At 41.9% G+C, this 26,002-nt stretch overlaps 1 protein-coding gene across 2 annotated transcripts in view; it reads left to right on the forward strand.

Annotated features, from left to right (window-relative positions):
* Positions 1-15,982: 15,982 nt before the first annotated feature.
* The window catches only part of ELMO1 (engulfment and cell motility 1), a 315,735-nt gene continuing 305,715 nt past the window's right edge, over positions 15,983-26,002 (forward strand). The window contains exons 1-2 of one of the 2 annotated variants that reach the window (XM_032700433.1): positions 15,983-16,285; positions 17,386-17,456. The gene's annotated coding sequence lies outside the window, so the exon portion shown is untranslated. Of the gene's footprint in view, positions 16,286-16,769; positions 16,849-17,385; positions 17,457-26,002 lie in introns of those variants that run through there. The other variant, XM_032700439.1, reaches the window with a different exon arrangement.

A 26,002-nucleotide genomic window follows, 5' to 3' on the forward strand; every position in this document is an offset into this window, starting at 1 on the left:
GTGTCTTGCTGGAACAAAGCAAGAAAATACTCAAGAGGGCTTCTCATTGTGTGATCCAGCACACTGTAATGCACTGTGCACTCATCCAAGCATCAACAGAGGAAAAATTCCAGTAGTCATAAATTTGTTGCAGCTCATAGGAGATGTGCAGTGACACTAGACCAAAATCTGCTCCTGTGTGAGGATGAGACATCCGGAAAAATATTCCTCTCTCCCAGTGGAGCAACTCTGGATTTCCATGAGAGCAAACTGACATCAAATTCAGCCTATTGTGTTCTGTTTTGTTCTTGTTTGTTAGACACAAAAGACAACTGCATTAAGATCTGTCTGAGCTGCAGCCCCCAACCGATCTGTTGTGAAGAGCTGCCCTATTCTCAGGACATATGATTGGCACATACAAAAATTACAAGCAACTTTTAAAAATATAGGCCTTGAAAATACATTACCGAATGCATGTTGAGACTATTAAATGAAAAGACATTTTCATAAATTCTTGCCCTGCTGAAGTCAATGTCAAGATTTCTATTGGGTTGCTTGGAACCTGGGTTCCTTCATCCGTATTTTAAAGACATCACTGATCATTCTCCAGGGAAAACTAGGAACCTCCATGAGAAGACTAAATTTGCCTTTACAAGTGATTCTTGTCCCCTCTAGCTAACAGAAAATCTGACTGTAGATTCCGTTTGTGGGTTATGTATGCTCTTAACTAAGGAAATAAATGGAAAAAAGAACAGGGCAGAAATTCCTTCTTACTGCTTAATAAGCAGTTATGATTTCAGAACCTGCAAAGCTAGTAGTCTTAATTAAATGAGTAATGTTTTTCCACTATTCCTGGTCTCCTGTGAATTAATTACTAATTGTTTTCAGTAGCACCCATCTGTGATAAGTGTGATTAGGAGATTGAGTCAATTATGAGATCACTCTGAATTTACAGCAAATGCAACAAAAGTGAGGGAGCAGCTGCCTCAAATGTGAGGTGAAAAGATTTTGAAGCTACTTCAGGTCCCCAGGTAAGCAGACATATAGCATGAATCCTTGTTTATGAATCACAGTGTATTTAACAGTTGTTTTTCTGTGGTTTGTTTTGCAGAACAAATGAAGCTTGCTTAGGTTCTTTTATCCCCAGTAACCTTGCTAAAACTCTATAGCCACCTTTGGCCTCTAGGTGCCCTGTTTTCAGATCCTGATTACTTTTCTCCCCTGCCTTTACTAGAACTCTTCTCAAGTTTATTTCATTTAAGGTCTACTTTCTATCTCATACAAAGAGATGACTAAATGTAACACCTCAAAAGAAACTAGTTCTGAACTGCTCATCACCTAGGGAAAATGTTCTGAAGGACTCTTAAGAGCAAATCTTAGAGAGAAATTGGTAACTGTAGAGGTAATATAGCTATGTGTTGTGAGGAAATTCAAAAAATGAACTGCTGCAAAAATGTGATGCTTTTGATTCAATATTGTATGGTTGAGGTGAGAAGTGTGTTCTGTCATTTTTTTGATCCTGAGAAAAGGGCCCAGAAATTGTTCAGTCATATTTGGGAATAATGCAGTTTCTCTGATCCTAGGGAACTGTCCTTGTGTTCTGTTTTTCCCGCAAGTGTGTACAGCATCCCACATCAGATAGGTCTTTTTTAAGACATATGATTGCAGCAGGTAGCCAAGGACCAGCCCCCCAGCTGGAGAAAATCAATTGAGGCCTCTTGATTTTGATGGGTGGCTGCTGAACTACACCACTCCAGTACCCAGCCTCCTTATCCTGGGATGCAACTAATTACAGCAAACAATTAGGTTTCCTCATCCTTACCAGATCTATTCTGTAGTCTATTTTTAGTAGTCCTTCAATAGTAGGTTATTTACACCCTCAAAAACTATCCAGAAGCCCCTTCCTCATAGTGATCCTAACAAGCAGTAGTTATTCCTATTTTCAGTCTCACCATCTGTTTTAATTTGTAAGCTCTTTGGAGGGGCAAAAATAGATCTTTCAACACCTTCATATTTCACAAAGAGCCTCTTTTTATTTACGAAGGTCTACCTTGCAATTAATCGAAAGCCTGTAACAAAACATGCTATTAATGGTACTTCACAAAAGAACAAATGTCTAGCAAGTGTTTGCTTAGTCCATCTCTGGTGGTGGTGGGGGAAACCTACCAAAAAAACCCTCAATGATTTCCAAGAACAAGTGGCCACCTTCTCTGCACCAGGCTCTCTGTGTTAATTACAGCACAGCTGGTGTCATTCAGGTTCAGAAGCAATTTGCAGCAAACAGTACATCCAACTGTGTGATGCAAACCAGTGCAAACATTTTGTTCCCACCTTTCTTGAGGGGTCTGTATTTTTAACAGACATTATGAGTTCCTTGGTTTGATATTGTGATTATAGAAAGTAAGAAGAACCAGAAAGCCATTCCCTGGGAAAATACTTTTAAAATGCTTCAGCAATTTACTTGTTTCCGAACTACAGCTTGTAATAGGCTTTAGTAACAACCTAAAAAGGAAAAAAAAAAAAAAAAAAGGACAATTTTGAATGCATGAAACTGGGGTATGGTCTTTAGAACTGCCTACCAATGCTGGGAAACATAGACGTGATCTTTTTTTTGGTGGGTCTAATTTTAAAAGACATACTGGGGAGAGAGAGGTTAAAAATATGTATTTCTGGTTTCTTCTGCTCATGTGTCTGGGGCCTAATTCTAAGCTGTATGTGGAATTGATGCCCATGAAGGGACTCTTTGGGTTTTCTGGAAACAAAACAACAAATTTTTGGTTATTCCCAGTTGAGAATGATGGGGAGTGAGGCGATGAAGCTTTGTATCTGTGTGTATGACACATACACTCCAGTGTAAGCTGCTTTTTTGTTTTGGTTAGAGCAGATGATTTCCCCAGAACTGTCTTGGGCAAGATGTCAAGGTGAGGCAGTTGGAGGAGATGGTACCCATGCTGCACAGCACAGTGGCTCCAGAGAAATATGATAACAGAAGAAGGGGCTGCCCTGGCCTGGAGACAAAGCAGGCAGGGCACAAGGGGAGCAAGCATCTACATGTGCTGCTCATGCTTCCCTCTGCCTAGAGCTCTGATCCCTCCCTGGGCTCCCAGGCACAGAGAGGAATCGATGCAGGGAGCTGAACCCCCAGTAAGCCCCAGGTAGCAGGGATGCAGTGACACAGCATGGGCTTTGAGCTGGCAGGGCAGTTCTCCACAGCACAGGCATCTCAAGGTGGTTGAATTCCACTTTTTGTGCCAGCTGTGGGAATAGCTCAAGAAGAGATACAGGGTGGCCTGAAACCTGGTTGAATCTGATCTAGCATAAGTCAGAGGAGTTGACCTAGGTTAGGACAGTCCTACGCGCAAGCACTGAAACACGGGTTGTTCCCCCACTGCCAGGAAGGCAACTGCAAAGTTTGCGGTGCTTGATATGCAAAAAAAGTCCTCTAAAAGGCATTACCTACTATTTCAGGTAGACACAGCAGTCATGTGAGTGTGCAAGCTGGTCAGGAGAACAAACAAACAATGGCCTTTCATAATCTACCAATGCCAGGAAGCATCCCTGACTGGGGTAACTGGTTTGATCTCCTGTAGAAGAACCGTCCAGAGCACTGAATAAACAAGCAGCTGGCAGTGGATTCCCATACAAGAAAGAATTCCCATTGCAATACCCAAATGGCAGTTTGGAGAACTCATCATCCCTGAGCACAAAGCTCCTACTAATGTGTAGGATGAACGTATTTTATCTGCTATGTAAAAAGGACTCAGTTGGATTTTGTGTTGTGATGCCTGTATCTTGCTGTTTTATTGATGACTGTCAGTGTCAGAATCCATGAGTTTATGTAATGGGACAGCAGCAAGTCCTGGGAAGGAAGAGCCTGGGAGAAAAACAAAGAAATAAGACTGCCTAGGTCTTGTCAAAACAATTCTTTGATGATGAGAGAGGTGACAAAAGATGGGAGGGAAGGGGGTGACAGAGCTGCTGCCTTTCTGAGATAAAATAAGCCCTCTCACTGTATCATTCTAAAAACACAAAGTCTTGAACAAATGTGGCTACCAAGGAAGAGAGGAAGATGACCTGATGGCTAGTAAAGCAGCAAGATAAATCATTCAGAGGAACATAAAGAAAAACTTAGATGAATGATGTTTAGAGATGTGTGCATGAGCAAAAGAGAAAACTGCCACTGGCACATCTGGGAATAATGCCACTAAGACAGCAGGCCAATCTACTGCAAAAGAATGAGGTTCATGTGTTTTAGGGGACTCCCAAAGTGGATTCAATTTCATGAATTAAGAGATTGCAATGTTTCTTTGGAAATCGTCCTTTTCCATTCTTCTCCAGCAGTGCCAAGAGAGAAACCCACAGCAGAGGAGAAAGAAAAAAAAAAGGCACAGAGATGTGTAAATCATTTCAATGATGAAACAGATCTTAAACATACTGAGAAACAGCTACAGGACAGTTAAGAAATAACTACCAAGCACCAAATACTAGACCAACTTTAAACAGGCTGACTTCACTCCATTCATCTCTTCCATCTGAGGAGATTTCCGGGGGTAAACAATGGAAGAGCAGAGAATGGCATAGAAGCATTTGCTAGAAGAGAGTTAAATGTATGAAAAGCAGAACATATCAAGGAAGTCCTGACAGAAAAGCCCAAGCAACACAGTTGGAGTGCTAAAAAAACATACAAAGAAAACTTTTGGACTAAGTATAGATGAACATAGTCATGTGGTCAATCAACTTGTCTTTCATTGTTGTTTAATTTCTGTTATACTAAAGGAAATGCAATTTAGTTACATCCTCTGTAAATCTGCATCAAAGATAACAGATTTTGCCTTAATATCTCTTTCTAATAAAGAAAGAAAAAGTTGCAATGTCTGAAATATTTTACTAATGATACAGACACAACACGAAGTCAGAGTTAACAATACGATGTAGATGAGAAAACCAGCATCAGGACAAATATGATATGGGCAGAGACCTTATGTGATAGCTTGATTCTGGTTAAAATCACAGCAAAGCAAGTTAATTTCTTTTGATGGTCAGTATTTTTTTCAAACAAACAACTGCCTGGCTTCTCACTTGGAGCAATAGGGAAGTAGGTAGGTACAGGGAAGTCTTCAGCCACATCAAAATTCTAAATCTAGTGAAGCATTTCAGGCTAAGGCTTGAGCATCCCATGCTTCCAGTGTGACCTGATATTAAAGTGTGGGAACTACCATCTGAGAAACTTCCTTATGATGAAGACAGATCCTACCTGCTACTGAGGAGACAGGTGAGCATTCATCACAAAGAAACATAGAAGTCAGAAGAATCCAGCTTCCTGCTGAAACAAAGCAGGAAGTCTCCACAGCAGTACTGAGACCTAATGCCTCTCCAACTACATGGCCCAACATTCTAGCATTGCTTACTTCACACTTCTCATAGAAAGCTCCTCATCTTTTCTCCGCTGAACTACTCACCAGCCCTTTAGGTCCCATTTTCCCTTGGAAAGGGAAGTAAATAAAAAAGGAGTCAAGTTCGCACATCAGGTCAGCTGTCACCTCCCATATGCCAGGGAGCATGCCTAACTCAACAGTACAGCAATGACTGAGAGCTGTTCTCAACATGGATCTACCTAACATGCATATATAAGGACAAAAACTGTGGGGGAGAAGGGAAGAAAACCAAACAAAAAACCAAGTCATGTGTAGCAAGATCGAGCTTTCTGTAATTTCACCAACTAAAAAGTCTGGAGTGGGGAAATTTCACCCCAGCACCATTGAAAGCATGTTTGAGAGAGAAAGGTCAGTTATTTATTTATGGGCTTTAAAAAAAATAAAACAGAAGCTCGCATCTCTTCCTCTAGCAGGTTCGTGATACTCTTTATCAGTGATTGTACTGTACTAATGTCCATAGGAGTAACCTGAACTCTACAATATTGTCCCTTCAAAAGTGCTGTTGTTCTGAACAGTTCTGTGTAGTCAGGCTTGATATGGTTAGCAAGTTCAGCCTTCAAAAACCCTGCTTGCATTCGTTGTATTCTCTCCCTCTGGATTCTTCCATAAAACCACACTGTATATAAGCATGAGACTATGTTTCCTAAGGAATGGATCGTAATTGTTAAGCAAATCAGCAAAAGCTTGTGAGCTGTCTTTTTGCTCTTTTTATACCACACCAATTTTTACAGCAGAGGATTGCAGTGCTGATTTTAGCATAAATCATTAGTCATTATTTTTTCAGCAAAGACTTTGACAGCTTGCTTTGTGTAGTGTAGTGGAATATTCCACAGGATGACAAAGCAAACATATGTTTGAGGATCTGTGCAAGATGCTAATTGCAACAGGGCATGAACACAGGTGTGGGAATGTGGTACAATGCTTTCAGTAACATACAGAGCATTTCATTCTCCAGAGGTCTTGCACTTAATCTATTTTTGGGAAGATATTCTGTAATACTATCACAGTTGGGAAGGAAAAGAGAGATCAGAATTGGCAGTGTTTTATGATATTTTACACAACTGCAAGACAGCGCGGAACTCTGGTTCGTAAAGTCAATCAATATTTAAGGTTCTGCTCTTTGAATGCTCACAGCCAGAGCAGAGGTTTTGCCACTCTGTTCCCCCATCTGTACACCAGTTCAAAATGAATCATCTGCACTAGTGGACAGTGAAGAGAGTAAGTGCTTCCACAAAATGGCTTTTTTAAAGAAAACCTTTAAAATTAAAGCATAACCATCTGTCGCCCTAAAGCATAGATACACTTTTCACCTTCAGAGAGCTTTCCAGGCATTGACTAATTAGACCTTGGAACCTAATAGGACCCATTTTTTTTTTCCCAATTAAGACTGAGAAGACAGCAGGGGCATCTTGTATCCCTGCAAGGAATTTAGGCTCCCTGTGAGGCAGGAGAATTGCAATCCTTTTGTAGTAGTCAATGTTTTCAAACAGTGGGGTATAAAGCTGAACACTTCTACCACTATTTATGCACTTGTGACAAATTAAAGGCTTGATTTTTTTTTTCCCCACAACTGCTGCACATTCAGATGATTCTATTGGCTTATAAATACTAAATGTCCAATTTGAATAGCAGCCGCAGGTGCTCAGTCCTTTTAATATTAACGCATTAAAAAGGATGTGAATTAGGCACAAAAAAGTAAAGGGTCCATTGATGAGTTAGCTGAAATGGAAAATATTTCCTATGCTCTAAATTTTTTTAATTTATTTGAGAAATATTTTATTTTTAATAAAAATAAAATATATTTATATATATAAAATAAATATATTTTATATAAATATTTTATTTTATTTTATTTTATTTTATGTGGTATCAAAATGACCTTCTGGTACCACACTTATTTTATTCTGTAATGAATAAAATATTTAGTTTTCTGCATTGGTTTAAAGAATAAGAACTTTAGATAGCTTACATCTTGAAAGATCATGAGCTTTGCCCTGTTCTGCCATTTAGAAAGCCAAATTAAAAACTTTCACAGTTGTCGTTGACTCAAAACTTCATATTTCAGGAAATAGATCATTCTCTTGTCTCTAGCTTCAGGCTTGGAAACTAAACCCATGACATTCACAGGGTGATGGTAGCTTTCCAAATGAAAACTGTGGATTTAAACTCTGCTGGTTTAGGCTAGGGCATTTGAGGGACTGCAATCTCCAGCCATCTGCCTTGCCCCTTTGCCAGAGATTGCGAGCTCCACCGCAAATAAAATTTGCCACAGAGCTACAGCAGTTCACAAGTTATTGTAAATACCCATTTGCAGTTTATCTTTAAATGCCAGGCTGTGGACCGAGGCCACTGCTTCATGGACTGTACCAGTCTGACTGACTGAGCCCTACCTGACCCTTGCCCTCTCCCCCCTTATAACTGTCATTTGGGAAGGAAACCTGCTCCAAAGCCTTGCCAAAGCATGGTCTTGCTTAGATCATAGAAGGCAGGGGAAAAGGGAACACCGAAAACTAGTGAGCAGTGTTGAAAAATGGTAAGTAGAAGAAATGCGGTGGAGTGACCACAACATGTTAGCAATTAAAAAATATATACGAAGACTCTGACTTCAAGGCCTTGACAAAAAAACCTGAGAGTACTTTGAGCTATTGAGTAAAAGGAGGATGGCAAAAGGGAAAAAACAACAGGAGACATGAAAAATGTAAGTACATAAGAGAACCCGATTAAAACACGGAGGTTTGAGAACAGTGAATTTCCTTCATTGAATTATAATAGGACATGATGTTACCCACAAGACCTTAGCCTAAGCTTTTCAGAGTTCCTGTAAGTCAGTATAGTCCAGCAATGATGTGAATAGTAAGTACATAGTGTTTAAAACCTTCCAATTTCTCTGAAGAGTTGCATGCACTGAAGTGAGTTGCTTTGAAAATTACCACCCAATTTTTGTATATGTTTCTTCTAAATTAATTTTATTTAGGATATCATGCTATCTCAGGAATGTGTGTTCAAAGGTTACGGAGTTTTGAAAAGCTCTTTATAACCAGCTCTGAAGCCTCAGATTTTTTTGCCATGGACAGTCATTTTCAGGCATGAGCATTATACTCCTCAAGAAATATGCAAAATAAAATGTGACAGCAGGGCAAAATATTTTATAGGCAAAGCAACTTTCTGTAATAATGGAATAATAAATTCAGAAGGGGGAAAGGCCAAGTGCGAATGCTGAAATGCATTCACAAGTGAGTTTGTGCCACTTCTGCAGCTGGTAGAGTGCCACTTGTTTGTGTGGATTCATTCTGCGAAGCAGTTGAAGTTAATCACCTCATAGGAGAGTGAACATCCAGCACACCTCCAAGCAGTGAACTTGTACTTCTATTGCTACTCTGCTGACAGCAGTTACTGTTGATCGATTAACATTATGAAAGAATTAATATGGATAATGGACAAAAAAGCTGTTATTCCCAAAAAGAAAGTGAAAAATCTGTCAAAAGACTTATAAGTCCTAGGGAGGGACAGCACTATTTGTCATGCTGCAATTTGGAACAGAAGAATTTGAGCTTGATTGGGAATGATTCGTGCTGTGCCATTGCTGGAGACAGATGTTGCACTGCTTCTGTGACTTTGTACCTGCTTGTTTTCCCTATGTGTTACACTGTATTTTGAAGAAAGGATGGCATTTACCATGAGTTTGGGCAGTGTTTAGCTTTATTCCTTGTTGACATCCTTGTAGCGTATTGAACACTGCTACTCCCCAGAAAGAATGGAACATTTTATAAGGCCATGTAGTGATAGAACAAGGGGTATCGGTAGGTTTAGATTAGATATTAAGAAGAAAGATTAGATATTAGGAGGAAATTCTGTACTGTGAGGGTGGTGAGGCACTGGAACAGGTTTCCCACAGAATGCCCCATCCCTGGAAGTGTTCAAGGCCAGGTTGGAATGGGATTTGAGCAACTTGGTCTACTGGAAAGTATTCCTGTCCATGGGGCACCCAGGGGCAGATAATTTTTGAGGTCCCTTCCAACCCAAACCATTCTATGAAACTATGATTCTATGAACTTGTCTTTAATATTAACGATCTGTAGTAGTACGTGACGTGGCTTAGCACTTTTCCAACCTCAACTGCACAGAGTTGCTCTGCACACAGAGCATCTAAATTGATAAAATAAGTCACTTTTATCAAATATTAATCTATATAGAACACAAGGTGACTAGAAAATGGGTGAATGTTAAAGGAGGTTTGCAGCCTGTGGAAGGAGTGAGCAGTCCCTAAGTTTTGGAGCTTTTCTTGTTTCAAGCTTTCTGTGGTTTGTGTACTGGCCAGTAATGCTATTAGCTACAAATCAAGCAGGATAGCAGATGGGTAAAGAAGCAGAAATCGCAATCAAAATGCAATGAGTTTCTTCACAAGGCTAGATTTGTTATAATAACTGTGCTGTAGTTGTATCAGGAGACCTCAAATGAAATTGGAGCTGAAATATACTGGTTATCTACAAATACACAGAGAAAAAATCTGTCTTGGAGAACTTACAGCTTAAACTGACAAGGTTAAAAAATAGTAAACAAATAAACCCACAACAACTGAACAAAAGGAAAGAAAAGAAAGAGAGAGCAGAGGAAGTTAATTCCTAAAGGTGATACAGTTCACCCACAATTCCATGGTGGATTAAGGGCTTGCAGTTGAGTCAAAACTCAGGAGTCCCAGTTCCCTGGCTGCCCAGCTCTGTCCTTCAAAGACGAGGGAATAAAAGGAAGCCTAAAATGAGTAGAAAATATATTGATACCTAAATGTGGTTGAAACAAGTAGGAGGTTTTATCATAAAATGTTACTCTGATGACAGATATTAGGAATGTTGCTATGTGGTGGAGAAGAAAACACAGCATGCAGCAGACAACCCTATTATGTCTTGGAAAGGTGATCAAAATTCCTCTAGTGTCTTCTCTAAGGACTTCTTTTGCTGTCTTTTTTTTTTTTTTTTTAAGCCAGGCATCTGTACTTGGAGCTACTAAGAATTCAAGTTCTCTTGTAGTCTATGTTAAACTGTCCTCACAGTTGTGGTTGAAAAATGGCTGGTGTTACAAGGAACGAGGGGGGCAAACCCTTCCAGAAACACACAGCCAGCAGCTGGCTAGTGCTGGGAGCCTGCCCAGTGTTGGTGACCTTCCTTTGTCAAGGTGCACAGTTGGATGTCATGGTCTGTAACCTGAGATGACTGATAGTCAGCATCTCATTCCCTAAGTCAAGCATCAAGTACTTTTCTTCATTATTTGAGGGTGATTCAATGCTGTTTCTACCAAAAGAGCAATTTCTGCTCGTTTCTGTGATGGGTGAATTTAGTCCTAGGAACTGAGGGTGAAAATACACTCACTGGGACATTCCTTCTATTGGAAGCCTTTCACTCTGGCAAATTATTCTGCCACAGGTTCAAGAGTGAACATGGTGAGAACTGCTCAGGTTCCTTGTTATTTAAATAGATATGCAGAACTTCTTATCAGTCAGTGAGAGCTACTGGTAGTGTTTAGCTCTCCATCAAACAGCAGCAGACTGTGATGAAATCACTTCTAGACCTTATTGTTCATGAACATGCATATTCTTAAAAACAAGTACTTCTGTATCCTCACTGTTTGGGTACAACATTGTATACATTGTTCTACAATGAGATTTTTTTTTTCATGCCTCTTCACTCTAGTATTCACCAAAGGCTATTATACTACATAAAGGTTGGCACACCTGAAGGGTGGGATGCCATCCAGAGGGACCTGGGAAGTGGGCCAATCTCATGAGGTTCAATAAGACCAAGTGCAAGGTGCTGCACCTGGGTAGGAGCAACTCCCAGTATCAGCACAGGCTGGGGGATGAACTGATTGAGAGCAGCCCTGCCAAGAAGAACTTGGGGGTGCTGGAGGATGAGAGGCTGTACAAGAGCCAGGAATGCGCACTTGCAGCCCAGAAAGCCAGTTGTGTCTTGGGCTGCATCAAAAGCAGCGTGGGCAGCAGGCCGAGGGAGGTGATTCTTCCCCTCTACTTTGCTCTGATGAAACTCTACCTGGAATGCTGAATCCAGCTCAGGAAGAACACTGACATGTTGGAGCAAGTCCAGAGGAGGGGCACCAAGATTATAAGAGGAATGGAGCACCTCTTATGCGAGGAAAGGCTGAGAGAATCATGTGTATTTAGTCTGGAGAAGAGAAGGTTTTGGGGTGACCTAATTGTGGCCTTCCAGTACCTGAAGGGAACCCAAAAGTAAAGATGGAGAGAGACTTTTTACCAGAGCATGTAGTAACAAGAAAAGGGAAAGTAGATTCAAGTGAAAGAGAGTAGGTTTAGATGAGATATTAGGAGCGAGTTCTTTACTATGTGAGTGGTGAGGCGCTGGAACAGGTTGTCCAGAGAAGTTGTGGATACCCCATCCCTGGAAGTGCTCAAAGCCAGGTTGGATGGGGCTCTGAGCAACTTGGTCTAGTGGAACGTGTCCCTGCACATGGTAGAGGGGTTGGAACTAGATGATCTTTAAGGCCCCTTCGAACTTAAACCATTCTATGATTCTACAATTCTATCTCCTGAAGAGTTAGAATCCTTCAAGCTAAAATATAGAAAAGCAAGTAAGAGGCAATAAAAAGTTTGTAGAGGTGTGCTTCTCTTTGTAGAAATACATTAGGTTAATGGAATGAAAACTCTCAGAGCCATTCCTGACCTCTACATTTTACTGCTTGTTCATGCTTGGATTTCATAACTAGTCTGATGTTCACAGGTATTATAATTTCATAGGTATTGTAATTTTTTAACAGTTATTTTATTGTAAATCTATATCCAGATGAGATGGAAATGATCCATAAACAGACCAAAACTACTTTTTAGAACGAGATTATTTTTAAGTTAATTAAAATCTGTCTTACGTGAGATTTATTTATTTCTTCATTAAGCTGGCTAGTCTGCAAAAGTCCTCACCTTCTCCACATATGTTATATACAAATGAATATACAGCTGCAGATTTATAGTCTGAATAGGTACACTAAAAACGAGTCATAATAACTCTTTCATCATGCTGACCCTGTTAAATTGTCCTGGACCAAATGCACATATATACATATATATGAATATAAAATACAGACATATAAAAAGCAAACTGGTAATTCTAATTTAGGGACTGAAGCATGGAGATCTGCAAGCATACTGCATCTCAGAAAAATGAGATTAAAGTTTCTGAAACAGTCCATTTATATTCATGTCATGTTTTGTGAATTTAGGTCCGGTCTTCATGACCTATTAAAAAGTATCTAATAGCCTGTACATGCACAGTTCAGATACACAGTTCTCCCCATGTTCACTCTTTATTCTGTTGCAGAATAATTTACAAGAAGCCAAAGCTCACCACAGCATTGTCACCAATAGAAGGAAGGATCCAGTAAGTGTGGTTTTCACGCTCTGGTCACGGGGCTTAATTCACCCCTCATAGAAATGAGCATATACACAGACAAAATGTACTCATTGAAATGCAATAGCAGTGTCAAAATAAAAAGAAATTTATCTGTGGATTCTAAAAAAGTCAAAATGCAACAATAATCCTATATCTTGTTTTTATATCACAGCCAGCATTCTGATATGCTTTAATGGTTACAAACAAGATTCTGTAGATAATTGCTTATATATTGTTAAAATACTGCTATTAATAAAGCATATAAGCATACTAAAATCCAATCATCTTTGCTATTGGATGTAACAAAGTCAGTTTTCGACAACTTTTTCCTCAGGAAGGTTTTGTCCAGAAGCACTGTGACAAAACTCGACTTCAAAAATTGTCAGGAACTCCTTCATCTCAGGATCTAAGTTGTTCACTGTCAAAAGTGACTGGATGGCTTTGATGATTTCTACAGTTTTGGGTCAGTCAAGGGGAGATTTCTACAGGCCAGATTTCAACAGGTAATTAGCATTTACTGGACTATCCTGAAACATCCTTGTTGTCAGCAGAGCCATGCAGCAGTCCTTCCTGGAAATTCTTTTATCTATCTATCTATCTATCTATCTATCTATCTATCTATCTATCTATCATCTATCAATCTATCTATCTATCTATCTATCTTTATAGTTGTAGCTGAAAGAGCCATACAAATTAAAATGTTCAATTATTGGTGTTTCCTGTTCCTGCGCTCCCTCTTCTGGCTTTCTAGAATTATCTGTCAAGCATCTTATGCCCACATCAGGTGATCAACTCCGGTTTTGGTTGTAAACACATCAGTTGTAGTGATAACACGTACTTCAGTAGCAGACATCACAGAAGGGACTACTACTAAATAAATTAGGAAATTACCATAGCAGCCAAGTGCTTCCATACATATCTATTCTGAGCAGAGGTTCCCTGGACTTTTGGAGAGCAAAAAGAATCCTAATATTGGTGCAATGGCTGCAATACGATGGATATTAGATAAGGATAAACAGAAGGCTTCACTAGAATATGCTCTCCAGATCTCTAATTTACCCTTTCTCTTGAACAGTGCAGTAGAATGGTGTGCTGAAATTTGTCCCCAGAAACTAGCAGATTTTTTTTTTCACAAATTTTCTTCTAAATTATGCTACAATAGCACTGTTAAATAAACGTTCTCCTGCACTGTTCAAAATTCAACTATTATGGTAATATACAGCTGAACTCGATTGATTTTCATTGCTAAGCTTGAGAGAAAAATAAAAACATGGAGAATGCAATCGTTCATTTTAAGTATTGTTCATTCTTAATATTCTTACAAACATGTTCCCTAAAACCATATATCTGTGTGTTTATCCCCCTTGTGACCATACTAGGAAACTGGTCCTGAGCTAATATTGGAAAATGAAGTAAACAAAACTTTCTTGCACGCCTTATGTTATATTTACAGTGGCCTTTTCTAAGTTGTAAATACTTCTGGTTTCCATGTGAAGCACCAAAATCCAGGTAACAAATACAGAAAAAATGCTCAGTATTATGGAAATTGTTCAAATGCAAACTGACCAGCCATTTACTTGCCGTGGATATTATCCCTCTTTCAATAAACTCTGTGCATCTGCAAGAAACTCTTGGGATGGTTTGATAAGTGTTTTCAGTGTATTTAATAAGAAATACGTTACATATGGACCTCACATTTTCAGTGTTGGAGTTCTACCTTAATAAAGCAACATGAAAAGGTGCTTCAAAATGTATACTAAACACAGGAACCGACACATTCCATTTCAATATGCTAAGTCCTGCTTCTCCATGGATTTTAACATTCAAGGCAGCCTTAAAGCTCAGTGGCTTTACAGAAATGTTCCTTGATTGCAGAGAATTCCCACCATGGAGAAATTTCAGAATGCAGAATGGACATGTTTCCTGCCCCAGCTCTACCATTGTTCTTTGCTGTCACCCATGCCACGCACCTGCCTGCAAGGTGATGGAGGAAGACTGAGCAGGCAGACAGTTCCTACATGCCTGAAAAGGAGCTTCCATGGTTTTGGGGTGCATACTTAGCCCCTGTCATTTGGTGGAGTCTGTGCTCTAGTGACTTTATAGTCATCTGTGACTTAGGTGAGTCATGTCATTTATTGCCTCACACTGGAGTATTTGCTCAGATCTAGCGTATTGCTGACACAGTGCATTACAGCCTAAGGGGACAATGAAGTCCCATTCCCCTTCTGGAAAGTCCCCAGCAGTTCTGCTAGGTATAAAATCCTAGTAAGTGGCTGGTAACTTGTGGTACTTTCAGGGCAATGAACCTCATAAATGTCAGATTATGCATAATGACCTAGGTGTTGCAGGAGAGTGGTTTTATGGGAAATCACTGGGAATTATTAGACTGTATAAAGATACTCCTATATATAATTACATGCAAGATTAGATCCAGTAATTCTGCAAGTTTTGGTCTTCATGTACGATGTGGTAGTTCCCAATGAGTAAATTTTTTTATACCAGACACTAAAAGTTACTGTACCGCAGCCAGGCTTCATGGCTATCAGTTCTTATCAAAGTACAATGTATACGACTTTTGGGGGAAAAAACCCCAACCACCACCCTCACTAACTGATATTAGTAGATACGATTTGATGGCTCACAACATCACATATCCTATGTAGCTGTGGGCTAAGGTATTAAAGAAAAATAACAATGCTTACTGAGTACTTTTCTTTAAGGGAGACTGAGAACAAGATCGGATCTCTGATATTTGACTTTTCCAGGTAGCGAAAGCCACGAGTTGGGCGCTCATCTCTTTAGCGACCCGCGGGGATGCTAAAGCGCCAGGGCCTGGGAAGCAGCTGGTACCCGGCGGCGGGGCCGGGCAGGGGGTGCGGAGCGCGGCTGCGGCCGCCCCCTCCCGGCCAGGCCCGGTCCGGGGCGTCCCGGCTCGGCTGGGCTGGGCTCGTCCGGCAGCTCGCTCGCTTTAGGGGCAAGCAGACGTGCGCCGCAGCGTGCCCGCTGCAGGGCTGCTCAGCAGCGGCGGCTCTCTGGGAATAGAAGCGACATCAAAACATAAATAGTTATTCCAAAGGCAAGGAGGCAGCCTCAAACCCCTCATCAGAAGCTGCAGAAGGAGGGACGTCAGCCGCACCCCCGCGCGGGGGCAGTGGTGCGGGGGCGGGAGCGGGTGTCGCACCCCCCGCCCGCAGGTGCTGCCGAGCCGCGGGACCCCTCGGCGGCGGCCGGCCTGGGGCTGCACATCGCGGCCCGGCCAGCAGGAGGAAGGAAGAGGAAGTGAGAGCGGCGGCGGGAGCCGCCGGGTGCCTGTGCGAGCCCCGGGATGGGATAGCGCCGGGGGCAGTCCAGCGCACCGCACCGAGGAGAGGGCGGCGGGAGCGCGGCTCCTGCGGCGGGGGGCGGCCGAGCGGCCCCGCTTTTCCCCCGCGGGGCGGGAGGTGCTGCCCACCCGGGGAGGTAGGTGAGCCTCGGGTCCGGCGGCGGGAAGCGGCGGCGGGGCGGGCTGCGGCGCTGACCGGGCAGTGCGGGGGAGCGCGGGGAGACGCGGAGGCAGCGGGGCGGAGGGGCGGGACGGGGCAGGCGAGCCCCGCACCTGCCCGCGGCGAGCGCCGCAGCCGGTCCCCGCAGCGGGCGGTGCGGTGCGGGGCGGGAGGCGGCCGCCGTCGCTGCGAGAAAGAGGAAGCGCAGCCTTGTGCTTGTCAGCGCGGCGGGGCCTCGGCCGGCGGCTGCCGGCGGGAGGGCGGCCCGGCCCGACCCGACCCGACCCGCCTCGCACAGCGGCTCCTCCCGCTGCCCTGCCCTCGCCCCGGCCCGCGGCCGCCGCTGCCACAGCCGCCCGGCTCTCCACGCCGAGACTTTGTCGGCACCTCCTCCTCCGCCACCACCTCCTCCCGCTCCGTCCCCGCCTCAGCCCCCTCCCGTGCCCCGGGCAGCCCTGCCCGCCCCCGGCTGTGCTTGGTGGCCGGAGGCCGCTGGTGAGGGGCGGCGGGCGGGGGCCGCGCATCTTCGGGCTCACGGTGGTGAGTGGTGGCGGGACGGTCTCGTCGCTCCGCGGTGCCGGGGGGGGCCGGGAGGGCGTGCGGGGCACCCTCCGCGGCCGGTCCCGCGTGGGTTAATATGCGGGGTCAGGCCCGGGCGGAGACTGCGGCCGCGGCAAGTGTCCGCACCGCCGCGGGCGCCGCTCGGGAGGAGAAACCTCAACTTTGAAGCAAGTGCATCCCCGCAGGCAGCCAGGCTCCAGGCTCGGCGTTGGTACCCAGCCGCCGCCTCCGAGGGCATACCTCCCCCGCGCCCCGGCCTTCGAGAGCTTTTGGTGCGGTTGGGGTGTGTGTATATGTGCACATGTTTCTTTTCCGAAGTTTATGCTCATACAAGTGATTAAACCGCTGATGAATTTCAGGTTAAATGATTGTTCTGAAATGTGGGTGGTGATTATGCAGAGCCACGGTGCACAGCTTTGTAAAGCAAGTGGGTAGTGGGTCCAAAAAGTTACGTTTGTAAAATTTTTTTGGCTCAAAGCCTTTGCAAAGTTTATTTTGAATATCTTTTCCTTGCAGAACTAATACAACTGCCCAGCTCTCCCCCGAGAACAGGATAAAGTAAATATAGGAGTTCCTGAAAAATAACAGTGAGTACATTTCAAATCAGTAGGGTTTTGTTGTTAACTTTATAAGAGTATCTCTTAACCTGCCAAGGCTCAAGATGTGTAACAAACACATCAAGAGCGCCAATGATAATAACAGTGCAGGAAATGTACCGTGTGTTAATTGCTGTAGCATAAACATGGTTGCCTATGAGCTGTGTTTCATGATACAGCAGTTACAGTGCAATTTCAGCAAGGGATGTTTTGAAGTCTGTTCATAAGCAAATGGATTTTCTATTGCTTTTGTCACTCAGCTACCTGATAGCCCTTGGTTAAAATATTTATCTTTTGGGAAGAGAGGGAAGTTGAGTAAGAATTGTGCTGTGTCCCCTATCTGTGACAGAGGATGTTATTTCCTCCTCTTGCCTCTTGTCTGTTTCTCCTCCTTTACCCCAAATGCATGCACACATGCATACCATCTCACCATCAGTTATATAATCTTGTAGACATTTATGGATTATTCATTGTTCACATTAGTCCCATTCTTTCCATGTCATTCTTGCTTGATTGAGTGGCTTAGGCAGAATATTATACAGTAAAGAAAAATACATTGAACTGTACATAAAGTTCTTCCAGTTTGAGCTGCAAGTTTGCTTTCCTTGAAGGTTTTATTTCCCTGATTCCCACCACGTTTTTGGGGCTTTTTTTTGTGTGTTGTTGTGGTGGTTGTTGGGTTTTTTGTTTGTTTGTTTTATTTTTTTTGTGTTTTGTTTGTCTGGGGTCTTTTTGTTTTGTTTTGTTTTTTGTTCTCCTCCCAGTATAAGTAGGTGGTAGGGATCTAATCTGATGACCGGTAACTCGGTAAGGAGGAGGAACAGCAGTGGTGACAGCTTGCTGGTAAACGTCCCTCTTGTGTACTGTTAGCAAAATATCCATTAATGCACGTCATAAGGCTGTTAAAAGTACCACAGCAGCTTTTAAAAACTTGCCAGTCAGAGAAAATAAAGATTAATATGGCTAAAACAGGAACATGATGTAAAATGAGTATTGGTGAAAAATACTGTTAGTGCAGTCTGTGGATCTTAGTGTGTAAATTGACCAATCTAGAGGTGAACCTGGTTCACAGTTTATTCATACTGCAAAGGTTGCAAAGGGGTACTTGGTTTTCTTTTCTCTCCCTCTGTAATCTCTTTGAAACTCACTGTGCAGTACAATAATTGCCTTCTCTGTAGCTTGCAACTTTGCAACGAGTATCATTTTTTTTTAATGAACAATGGGTTGGGGAGTGGGGGAGGAAGAGAACTGGTTTCTATACCATTTTGATATTTTTTCCTTATATTCTCTCTATGCCAGGAAAAAATTAATAGATGCACAGTTCAGAGGGATTCTGATAAAGGGATAGGAAAAACCTCTTACCTACTTACTCTTTAGCAGTCTTGGTCATCAGAACTACCTGCATTTGCTCAGTCATTATATAACCTGACCATGCTGTCCTTAAAAGCTAGTACTGTATCCTCACTGTTCGGGTACAATATATTGTATACATTGTCCTACGAAAGTTGGTTTTTTTAATGCCTTTTTGCCCTGGTGTTCATCAAACAAAGCTCATTATGCTATGTAAAGGTGTAACCGTTGCTGAAACACTGCTGTGTGCATTGTACTTCCTGACAGCAATGCTGCTGAGCAGCGAATGGCAGATCAAGAGTAACGTGGTGTTCCACCCTTCCTTCCGCTCTTTGTTTTTTCTACCTAGTAGAAGTCTCTTTGATTTTAAGCTTTGGGCTCATAGACATGCATTCTCAGTGTCCAACCTACAGAGTGGTGTTGGAATATGATCTCAGGATTTCCACGCTGATACACAGGGAACAGAGCTCTCGAGTGCACACGTAAGACGTGTGGCTTTCTTCTTCTGATACTCTAGACAGCTTCAGTATGGATGGAGATTTATGTCTATAGATATAACTGTAACTAGGAAAAGTTTTCCACAGATCTCTGCCAGTGCACCTGTACACTAAAATGCAGTGTCCTCCTGTTCCAATGACAAGTACAGGGGAATGTTTTTGTATATTGCCAACCACAACATTTCTAATTCTGTGATTCTCAGATAAGGATTTGCTTGGGACTTAGATAAGGCCGTCAAGTACAATTTTCCTCTTGAGCTGAGACTTTGCTGTCACTTGGTAGTCAGCTTCCTCAAAATGCATGATCTCTTTAAAGTTTAGGAGCTCTCTTTGTCATGCTGTGCTGTGAATGTGCAGCATGTCCTTGTATTAAAAAAAAAAAAAAATTGTCATGTAGAAGGTAATGGGAATTTAAGAACTCCGGAGGCTAGAAAACATCATGCATTTTTGAATCAAGAAAAAGTACTGTTGTCTCTTCTGATCTTCTACACCTGGGTCTAGTAGACTTCTTCCTCTGTTGTGTCACTGCACTGTCCAGAAAGTGGAACTTGAGGAAGAATGAGTTGACTGTGTTTGCCTCCCTGTTCAGTCATTATTTTATTAAAAAGGAGATTTCAAAAACAAAGGTTTTATGGTTATGAAGTCTTTGTGGTTTGAGCACTTGTGATTACAAATGGCTTTGTAAAGCCATCAAGCCACCATTCAGTAAGGTATGTGCTGTATCTTTAAAAGATTTCCCTACTTTGAGGGAGATTTTTTTGAAAAAGTTTCTTGTATTCGTGGCAGGAGGAATGTGCCAAGTACACGTTGTTAAACTTGTGTCAATTTAACAGAGCAACTGTTTAAAGGATTTCGGATAATTTTCCTTCTAGTTGACTCAGTGACTCAGTCACTTTTTTTTTCTTTTATATTTTTTCCTCTCTCTCCAAATATAGCACTGAAAGGAGAGAAAGAGAAACTAAAAGCAAGTGGCAGAAGTCAGTATGAGGTGATAATATATATGTGACACTTACCATAAAACAAACTGCAAGCATATGGTGTTAGAGAGATGAATGGAAGAATAATCACAAAATTGTGGAGCTGTCTTTCAGTCAGCATTTTTGCATCAAGCTATTTGCAAGAATTTGGTTTTGTGGTGTGATCTTTCATTATTGCAAGTGTTGGGAGACACGAAAGAGAGATTGGAGGATAATGTCACAACCTTTCTGCCAATTTCCTCTGTTTTCTGATCACTGTTAACATTTAAGAGGAATATTAATGAGAAATCTATGCCCCAGGGAATAGCTAGCATATTTCCTTTTCTCTCCATTTCTAATCTGGCAGAGGTAAACTTCTGTGTTAGGGGCAGACAATAAGTGGGTGTTGCCACGTGTGTGGTACCCATCAGTAAGGTACTGATTTCTCAAGCTGCTGAGCACGTGCTTGCGCTTAAGAGCAAGGTGAACACTGATTCACACTGTGCTTGTTTGCAAACCCTTGAAAGTGCATTGATCTATTTTTCCTAATGGCAGGTTTCCATTGTGAGTGTTTGATTTATCTGTAGTAGGCTTGTTTTCAATGGCTGCTAGGAGCAGGAAGGTAATTGTGAGAAGCTAGTGGAAGTGATGGACAAGGCATTTTGGCAGTAAATCACACTATGAAGAAGTCTTGAAGGTATCCTGGTAGGGATCCCCTTAGAAAAGTGTTTTAGTTTATGTACAAATGAACTCATTTTGGTGCATTTCTAGTGAGTGGCCTTCGGAGTTCTTTAGAAAGCTGAATATACTACCTGGAAATGTTATGCAAATGTACCTATTCTTACCGCTTTTAAGGACATAAGTCTCCTTATTGTTGCTTCTGCTGTGTTCCATTTGCAGTCAAATAGCACTGTAAAACTCCACAGGAGCTAGCACTAGGACAAGGGAATGAATGGGAACTACCAGTCCATGCTGAGGGAAAAGATTTCGCCTCTCGTATTTAATTAAGTTGATTTAAAGTCTTTGTGAAACATCATCTTCAGTAAAGAGGCTGAGGGGTCTAGGGGGTGGAGGGAGGGTGAGAAATAAGAAAAAAATTATTCCCAAACAGATCTATTACCAAATAATAACTGTGTCTTAGCTGTGTGCATTTTCTCTTTTGCTTCTGCTTTCCTTTTGATTTTTATTTCTCAAAGTTAAATTCTCCTTGTAACTTCTTCTTCCATGTTTGCCACTTCTACCTTGATACCTTACTCTTTGGTCTTTTGACGTGTTATCTAGCCCAACTCTCGTGGTTTCAAGGACTTTACCCAGTCCTTAAATTCTTTCCCAGGCATCCCTTAGGTTATTACTCAAATAGTTTTATTTAAAATTTCCGGGGAAAGCTGTGGACTGAAGTGTGTATTACCTCCTATGTTCTTAAAATCTCTGGTTCAAAGGGCTTAGTGTACAGTCCTCATTTATGGGTGGCATATGAAGTATAAAACTGTCTCTGAAATACTGTGTCATCAGGGACTGTGTAATTTTTTTATCAGCTACATGAATACATATATGGTAACCTAGCTTTTTTTCTTGTTGAGCTTGCTTCAACTGAAAGGGAGGATGAGTCACTGCTTCTAAGAGAACTTCAGATTCTGGAGATGTGATGGCTTCAAGTTCCCATTCTTTAATACGGCAGGGGATCATTGCTTGAAGATGATCTAATTTCCTAGAGCTTTTTGCAAGTCAGAGGGTGTGCATGAACATGGACAAAATGCTCCATGTGGACCTTATTTTCCGTAATGAAAATGTATGAAGCTGACAACCCATGTCAAATACATCTAACATTTTGAAGTTACACAAGAGGAGAGATATGTAGGGTTTGACAACAGATTCAAGTAATGCTGTCAGCACGTCAACCTTCCTCCTTCAGTTGAGATTTTTATGTAAGTTTCCTGAGACTAGATGGTTGGTGATACTCAGACGTGGTTTTCTTCTAGCCTCATAGTAAGAATGGGAATTCAAGGGTCCTAATGTAGTCTGTTGGAAACTTCCATAAAATTAACCATGTAGTTGTCCTTTCCTGTGACTGTGCACATGCTGTAAGTAAAGAGTACACTTTGTTATGTGTTTACTGACTTGAAACCCATCTCTCTTTCTTCTGATGGTGGCCTATCTTTTATGTAATAATAAGAGATGCATAAATGTTGGGAAAATGAACATTGTTTCCTTGCTCGTTTTCCTTGCAGCAAAACGCTGCCCTGTCTATATTGCTTTAGTCTCTGTGAAGATGTAATCACAGAATAGCCCGAGTTGGAAGGGACACACATGGATCATTGAGTCCAACTCCTGGCCCTTGCACAGAACAACCCAAGAATCCCACCATGTGCCTGAGTGCATTGTCCAAATGCTCCTTAAATTCTTGACCACTTCCCTGGGAAGCCTGTTCCACTGCCTGATCACCCTCTGGGGGAGGAACCTTTTCCTGATGTCCAGTGTGGACCTCTGCTGACACGCTTTCAGCTGTTCCCTCGAGTCTTGTCACTGGTCATCAGAGATCAGTGCCTGCCCCTCTGCTGCCCCTCGTGAGGAAGCTTATTCTTATTTTTGTCCCTTGTCCTGTATTTTCTTCTGGTATTGAAGGGCCAACGCTTGCAGCACTTGAGTTGTGGATTCTTCAAACTTTTTCCTTGTAAGCATACAATCTAAGGTGGTTGTATGGTTTTAAAAAATTGAAACAATGCCAGTTGTCTTCAAATGAAGCCCAGACACATATCTAAAGAATCATGTCTTTAAAAGTTTTGTTACTGTTGTGAACAGTAATGGGCTTAGTTTTAGCTGGAAATTATGTAACTTGAGTGTTTGGGCTGGTTTTGCACTATAAGATGTCTATTCAGCTGTCTCTCCTACCTCTACCACAAAGGAGATGGGATGGTTTTCTGGCCAGCTCTTGGTACCTGACATCTCCGAGCTCATTTCTGTGCTGGCGCGTATGTAGTGCTTAGAGCTGCAAACTGCTGCTTTCCTTAGGGAGAAGGAAGCTGAAAGGGAAGCATCAGGACACACAAAAACCATTAGCCAGACATCTCCTGCTGTGTAGGTGAATTGCCATTACTGGATTTGTAACTCACAGAGAAGGGAGAAATTACTCAAAACTGTGTCCCAACATCTTGAACCTCCCATGCCAACTTGTATTGTGCATGGCTTGTGACAGTGGATATCTCTTTTGGGTAGAGGTGAAAACTCACTGGTTTTGTTCACTCTTTGTTGATTTGATGTTGATTTGATCATAAAGGCTTTTTCCAGCCTTAACAATTCTGGGATAGGACTTGGCCTGGAGAAAAGGAGGTTCAGGGACCTCCTCGCTCTCTACAACTACCTGAAGAGGTTGAAGCCAGATAGGGTTTGGGACAAAAGGAAACAGCCTCAAGCTGTGCTGGGGGAGGTTCAGGTTGGACATGGGGAGAAACTTCTTCATGGAAAGGATTGTTAAGGGTTGGAATGGGCTGCCCATGGAGGTGGTGGAGTCCCCATCTTCCTGGAGGTATTCAAGGAACAGTTCGATGTGGCACTTAGTCCTCTGTTCTAATTGACAAGGTGGTGGTCAGTCAAAGGTTGGACTTGACGATCTTGGACGTCTTTTCCAACCTAAATGATTCCGTGATTCTGTGAAAATAGGACAATGATTTTTATTTTTTAAATGCAGTTCAAACAATTTTTCCTATGTTTTGGAGTGATAGAGTTTAGCAAAACCAACATTTCAATAAATTCCTACAAAATGCAGTTGTTTTAACACTTTCTTCCTTAGTTATAGAATTGTTTTAGCGAACTATTCACATATTCTCGGTACATGCATGAATTCCAGCTCTTGAATTTGTAGCTGAAGTGAAAATAATTCTTGCCTATTTTTATTTGGCCAACGTACATTTATCATATAGTCTAGCAGAAGTGTGAGGGATATATCGGTCTTGGCAAAGATACCTCACATGAGCAGTTCAGGTTTTTTGTCTGACTAGACTGGCAATCTGCTGTGTACTATGTTGAGTCTTGCTGGAGTGACCATAGCAGGGGTGACTCTTTAAATTGCTGCTTCATATTTTAAGAGAGATGGTAATATATTGAGGGAGGGTAACAAGGAATTTAGAACTATTTAGATAATACCCTCTGGCCAAAAAATGAATTTGATTTGCACACTTCTTCTCTAATAATAAGGGGTGAAAAATATCTATGACACAGGTTGGTATAATAATTTTTACTGTTGGTGCCACTGAAGGTATTTGTTACATATCAGCATAGTCTTTTCCATTGCTTTGCTTTCTGGAACACAGTTGCACATTAGTCTTCATAGCAACGGTTGTGGCTTCAGCTGGAAATTGAAACCTGATAAGTGTTGGCTCAGCACATGGACTTTTGGACAAACTTTTTCAGTAACACTGAGCCAAACAAACTGAAAAAAAATTCCTAAACGTAAGTACTGGTCCTTGCATTCTGAAAAAGATATCTGGTATACCCTTTGGTCGCGAGGCTTTTAAAATGTTGGAGTATTGATGTTTGGTTTTGGGGGTTTTTTTGTGCTCCCAAGTTTTTTTTTTCCCCTCTCCCTTCAAGCACCAGTGTACTCATCTGTTGCAACTCTACCCCCTGTGGTTCAAGTACATTCCTCCTATCAACCTTTTCACCCCACCTCCCACTGTCCCTCTTCATATGCACTGAAATAATTTCTGCTCGCCAAACTCTCAAAATTCAGGTCTAGATGTGGGGTCTAATTCTGAGCTATACTTTATGTAGGTCTATAATTTCTTCTCCTATAGATATGCATAACTTTTCTTGTTGTGCGGAAAATTTGAACAAATGAGAACTTCCATTGGAGACTGAAAGACAGAACATTTGGTATGGTGGTTGTTAACTGCTCAGGAGAAGGGAGAAAGGGGGGGGGGAAGAGCCAGTCAAGGAAAAAGCCTACAAAGCCTAATGAAAATGTAAGGTCTTTTTCACTTTGGACCACTTAATACAATTTTAACTATATCTATGGCAAGTAAGTTTTGACATCTAGTGCCAGTGCCAGTTCCAGAAAAGGAAGAAAAGGACATTAAAAAAGGAAATCACCCAGACCTTTAACAGAATTTTTTTTCTTTAACGTAACTAATGTTAGAACTAGGTCAGTTTATGCGGTCTTTTTTGAAAAGACTGATCTTCATATTTTGGAGCTGAAAGTGAAACTTTTGTAAAAGTGCAAATGTGGAAAGCAATTTTGAAGGAGAAAAATCGTCTCTGTTGCCCTGTGTTACTCTGAGCCTTTCTCTGTCCTGGCTTTCTTCTCTGACATATTTAGACAAACTGTTGAGACTTGAGCATCTGTTCCACCCTCTGTATGAAATGCTGGTGATTTCAGTCTGTATTTTGTAGATTAGCTCTAGGGTGTAACCATGTAGAGCATCTTTCATAAACTTTTCTAATATGCCATGACTTGGGCTATTATTTCTTGACCTGCTAAAAACAGCCCATTTTTTCCTTCATCTACCTAAGGAATTTAACTTGTTTGGAGAGTGTCTGTTTGTGTGTTTGGGTAACAAGAGTTGGTACTGTCGTGCTGTGTTGGGATGGTTTTCTGGAAGGTAGAGGTTTCAAAGGCTTCATCCCCTGCAGCTGCAAATGACTCAGAAGACATATTATGATAAAGGAGAGATGTCTGCAGAGGGAGAAGTGAAGAAAATAATCTGCATAATTTTAAATCCAAGTTGGAATTCGAGTTCTA

The sequence above is a fragment of the Chiroxiphia lanceolata genome, chromosome 1 (assembly GCF_009829145.1).
Source record: "Chiroxiphia lanceolata isolate bChiLan1 chromosome 1, bChiLan1.pri, whole genome shotgun sequence".
Classification (NCBI taxonomy): domain Eukaryota; kingdom Metazoa; phylum Chordata; class Aves; order Passeriformes; family Pipridae; genus Chiroxiphia; species Chiroxiphia lanceolata.